This window comes from Clupea harengus, chromosome 6 (assembly GCF_900700415.2).
Source record: "Clupea harengus chromosome 6, Ch_v2.0.2, whole genome shotgun sequence".
Lineage (NCBI taxonomy): Eukaryota > Metazoa > Chordata > Actinopteri > Clupeiformes > Clupeidae > Clupea > Clupea harengus.
The window spans coordinates 15,123,995-15,130,021 of NC_045157.1; positions in this window are offsets into that span (position 1 = coordinate 15,123,995).

Consider the following 6,027-nt stretch of genomic DNA (forward strand, 5'->3'; position numbering starts at 1 on the left):
GGAGAGGTGCTTACAAAGAGAGATTGTCACACAGAAATGATGTGTTATTGCTGAGAACTAGGTACATGGTACCATCTCATGATCATCCTATGGGCGGAAACAGGAGGCACAGAAATTACATCATTGGGTTAGGACTTAAAAGTCCAACTTCTCCATACCTGTTTCAGAATGCATTCCCCGGCTTTGCTTGACGGTACTGTGTGTTAAGTCAAGCAAGTTGTATTGTGTCAGTAATTACCAGTAAAACTTATCTTGTAACAACCAAATGCTTCGTGTGGTGGTCTCTCACTAAACCAACACGCAAGAGTGAAAAAATACTCTTACAGTAGCTCTAGTAGCGTATAGCATCGCTTTCACACAGCCACAGGTTTTCAGAGCGCATCAGCTGAGGAGAGGCTGAGGCACTGAGGGAGTCTGAGTGCATTTTCTGACTGAGTACACCGCCTCTCCTTTCCCAGGCCTCCTGTTCCTCGCGCACACACACACACACAAACACACACACACACACACACACACACACACACACACACACACACACACACACACACACACACACACACACACACACACACACATACACATACACATACACAAACACACACACACACACACACTAACATACCCCCCCACTCACCCCCAGCTCGCGCTCCTGTCCTCCCGCATGTCTTCCACGACGGCAAACACGGAGGAAGTCAAACATCCGCAAACATGACAAGTCCCTCGACCGGATCGCGTCGGGACGCAATGGCACATCGGAGCAAAGGAAGTCAAGTGTTTGTCCAAAGTGACAGAAAGTGTGTAACACACACACACACACACACACACACACACACACACACACACACACACACACACACACACACACACATAGACCGATGTAAATGATAAATGACTGGTTTGGATTCTTACAACACCGCTATAGTAAAGGAATCCTCCTGCTTAAGTAAAGACTTGTGTCATTGCGCCACTGGCATATTCTTCGTTTATATTTGTGTGCATGCTCACTAGCTTTATGAATGTCTTGTTGAAATGGTCAGTGATCGGGTCATAGCTCGACATGTGTAAATATACACATAACCTCACCTGCCTCCCAAAAGGTTCAATTCACAACAGCTGATGTCTTCTTACACCTCATACAGTACTGCTTTTCTAGTTGCTGTGTCAATAGGATCAGTGTTATTGATGAGAAAGCTTATCCATCTCCTTGATCTAATCTCTTACCTCTCAAAAAGTGCTAATCAGACGTCTGGAACACCTTACCCCTCTTCTGTAGCATCATTGATGGTTCATCATCCCCTGGTAGACTAGTTAAACCCCTCCCCCCCCCCCCCCCCCCCCCCCCACACCCATCCCTGGACCTGCTCCTCTTCCACCATCATCCTCTCTCCTTCTCCCCCCCGTTCCCGTCCTCCATCAACAGGGTGCCTCTGGAGATTAGCAAGATGACAGGGAACAAATCCACCTCTCATTGTCCCCTCCGGGCTCAGATCCCAGTGACCAACGTGGTCTCAGGTTGGGACAATGGAGCTCGTCAGCAGCGGTTCACACGGTGCTGCTGGTTCTCACACTTGCCATGCGCGTGAACGTCGACACATACACATGAACGTCGACACATTCACTCACAACAGGCGGTTCAGATGTGTACATAGTCACAGCACTTTTAGAGAGTTAATGTGGTATGTATACGGCTTTGTGTGGTGAGATACCTGCAGTGATTGTCCAGATGGATTGGCAGGATTCCATGGGTCACAATGGGTCAAAATAGAATGAATTGTACAGACCAGGACTTCATGGTAATTCCTTCCATTTGTTGTTGAATGTGAAAATTGACCACAAACACAACTTCACCACAACACTGATATCAAATTTTGCCTTTGTGTTGTCATTGGAGAATTCTACTTAATTTTGCACGCTGCTTCTCATTAGGTGTATTCCTAAAAATTGGTTGTCAATAACAATTGTTATGAAATTCCTTGTCCCCCATTCCTGGATAGTGCATGACTACCACATATGAAGGAACAAAAGTAAGCAGCAGGGGGCGTTAGAGAACTATCACAGAACTTCACAGCACCTAAGTGAAAGGTGGTCATAGGGGTTACAGCAGGGGGAAAAACATGCAAATTTGAGTCATAATAAACATCAAGGGTTAGCAAGGTTCCATTTCCATTTGCAATGAAAATGAGTAGAGATCAGTTTTAAAGTCAATGGCAAGCCATAATTCAAACTTTACATAGAAACCGGCACGTCAAACATCAACCTTCTCTCCTTTATTTCTTTCACTATTAATTTATTTTTTTATTTATGTAGATATGTATTTGTCTAAGGTACAATACATTGAAAAGGTGGGGCAGTTGTCATATCTGCAGTGCTTCATTGCGGATGGCTTAATTGAATTATCATGCTTTTTAATGTTCACCTCAGTGAGTGGCAGTCGGATTGTTTTCCCCGCTGTGCAATGCAGACAGGGTCCATTTATAATTAGAACATTACATTCATTAAGGCTTCGACTGATGTTTTTCTTTTTCTTGCTTTGTCTATTTTCATGAAACAATGAAGCACTGGCAGGATGCTGTCATATCCAGGACTAAGCAACTAAATCCCTTGATCCTAATATCTGGACCACGCAAATGAACACACTAATGTTCATTAGTACCCACAGCATCCTACCTCTGCATTGTGTGTCATTTCTAAAACATTACGCAAAGTACTGCTCTCTAAAAAATAGTCATTTCAAGACACAATTATTGGATTGCTACAGTGACATTGTGCAGTTGACAAAAAAAAAAAATAAATAAAAAAAAAAAAAAAAAAAAACAATGCACTTTTTATAAAGCAAGCAAGAATGCAGACAAACATGACAAAACTGTTGTTTACTTGGTTAAATATGATTGTAGATTTGGCATAGATAACAACTATCAGTAGGAAAAAGAGGCTAATTCTAGACTCTTGTGAAATTATGGTCTTTACGCAAGCTCATGGGTTTACAGGTCAACCACACAGTCTAGCACTTGCTGCCCAAGACTGAGAAGCCACTGACCTGACCTAAATCTCACACTCACACTCAGTCAGTGGCACTCCCACCTGTACGTGATATACGCACAGTGGCCCGCGGCGCTGGCAGCCTTGTTTTGATTAGAAGCATATTAAAAGCAGTAGTGAGCTTGAAGCGGAATTGGCGGAAGCGAAACTTAATAACGTGAAAGTAAATTGAAAAAATGACGTTGATATGTTGAAAATACAAAAAAGAAAGCAATGTAGTTTGAACTCTTTATTGCAAAACAAGCAGGCAGTGGATCCAAACTTAGCCTAGCCGTCACTGAGTTAGCATGATGCCCAGTCTGAACTTGGCAGATGTGATGCTTGAACTCGAGCTGGCATAACACAACTATGCTGCAGGGAACTGATTCTGATCTGTGCGGTATTCTAAGAGACAGTGGGCATGTACCCAAACATTCACAATAATTACATTTCTGCTGATGAAGCCTGTCTTGACTGCTTCGGCGTCAAGGTCGTTCACCTGCTTAAGACGTTTAAAGTATGACAGAGACACTGGCTATAATAACAGGACTGGCTCTAATAATCGGGCCTATTTACAGGGTTGGGGAGAAACTAGCATTGGCGTCTCTGGCATGGAAAGCTTGGTGGGGCACAATAAACTCTGTATGGGCAGTATCCGACTCGTCAATGAAACTACACACAAACCTACTTATTCAATGAATTCAAACACAAACACACCTCATCAACGACATCACAAATGCATGGCAAGTGCATTTAATGTCTGTTGGCCCATGGTATTTTGTGTAAATGTCTTAATCCTGTCAACATTGAAAAGTTTCTCTCTGACTCACGATTATTAGCAGTGACACCAGGTGTGAACTCAGCGGTACCATGTTTTTCTCTTGAACTCTACATTGGAGGGGCAGGTTTTATCCTTTCCAGACTGAATGATGTTGAAATCCTCTGGCTGGTTTGCTCTCAAGCGTTTAATCTAAAATGTTTGCTCTAATGGCAAGATATTACATTTTATTTTCATTGTTGACTTTATTCGTGTATTACCTTGCTATTAGAAGTGGCTAAATGTTACAACTAACAATGGCTAGCTGTGTAGCTACGTAATCAACGTTTATGAAACTTGACGTATTTCATTCCGTTATTTTTCATTGGCCATGGGGCCAACATCATCGTGCCCCACAGCTCATTACTGAAAGCGCATCGAGCACGCACACAGTGTTTTTAACCGCTAACTTGGTCAAACCTACGCTGAGGGGCCGACCCCATGCCCACTAAAGGAAGTACTGCCCTTTACCCAGGGATGGATTACCGAACGGGCCTAACGGGCCCAGGGGCCCATGAGCTCAGGGGGCCCTTAAACCAGAGCCTCTCGCTGTTATGTATCTCTTATTTTTGGTTGAAAGAGGTGTATTTTGTTAATTTGCTGTTGGCTTTAATTGAGTGTACATGCACTGTCTTAGAAAATGTATATGTGTGCTGTAAATCCTGTTGATGTACAGGTGAATTTAGTTATTGTGCTGTTGAAAAAAAATGCCATTACATTTAAGTAATGTTTTACGAGCACGTTAAGGGGGGGGGGGCTTTTACATGTCCAGGCCCAGGGGCCCATGGTTTTATAATCCGTCCGTGCCTTTACCATACATAGAATGCCTTTACTCAACAGTTACAGGAAGATATTTGGAATGTACAGTGCTTCCGTTGTCATATGTAATAAACACACAACAAAGTTAGGTACGAAGAAAAGAAAATGACTTGTTACACTGGAAATTGAATTATTGATCATGTTGGGCACTGCTCCACAGCGATAACTGGTGGTGGCCCCACCAGCCCATAATGTAGAGACACCCCTGGTAAATAGTCAGGCCTATATGTAATGGAGTCTCATGATAAAATTACCAAATAAATCCCACCCACACCCAAGCCTTAAGCCCTGAACCCACAAAGACTTAATTGACGTTACCTGATAAGTGATTGAGTGAGAGAGGCTACAAGGGCTCGAAAATTAATGAAATGAAATGAACCCATGTGCTTGCTGTTGTTGTTGCTGTTGCGTCAATCTCAAGCAGTGGAGCTATAGAGGCTCTTCAGATGGTTCTAGCCTGACAGACGTGGTGAGGTAAAGTCCTTGTATTCTGCATTGCCCTGTCAGGCTTGCTTCCCTTGGGTATCTGAGGCACCCCCGTATCTGAGGCACCCCTTCCCTTGAGATGACACGAGAGGTTGAGGTCAGTGGGGGTAGTGTGGCGTTGTGGGGAAAAGGGCAAAACTCAGCAGGTAGACCACCACAGTCGTCCAATATTTTCACCACAGATTTGTATTCGTGACACTGGAGTCACGGACATTGTTGTTGTACAGAACATTTCTGTTTTAACAGCACTGAAGCACTGAAAAGATTATGACATTCACAGACCATTTCTTTCTGTATGAGTAACTTCAGGACCCCTACAAAAGATTCAGTGAATCTAACCATAAAGGAAAGAAGGAGAATAAAAGTATTATATACCAAATATGGTATAGAATAGAATACACTAGGCAAGAAGTGTATACGAATACGATTTTGATACAACTCAGCCAGAGACAACGGCATAATACATATTTGTATTATACATATTTACGCTAGGCAGCTGCATATTTCCCTCTTCCACCTTCACTCTGATGCCAGCAGGCCTTTTCTCACAGGTATGGATGTCAGCGTCCAGCTCTAAGGAAGCACAGCCTCCATTAAACAGGCTACAGCACTCTCCCTGCCACGCTACTGCTGACCTGCAGACAGTGCTACTGGGCGTTTAAGACCAGAGCGGTCACTGAAGCATGACATTTCCAATTCCACCAAATGCAATCCAAGTGCCATATAATGTGGACATAAGGTATGCGAAAGTATGTGCCTGTGAGTGTGTGTCTGTGTGTTTCTGTATATGTCTGTGAGTGTGGGTGTATGTGTGTGTGTGTGTTTGGTGGGTGGGTGGCTGGCACAGGCTGCTATCTACACTTTCCCCTTGTAGCAGTACTGAATGT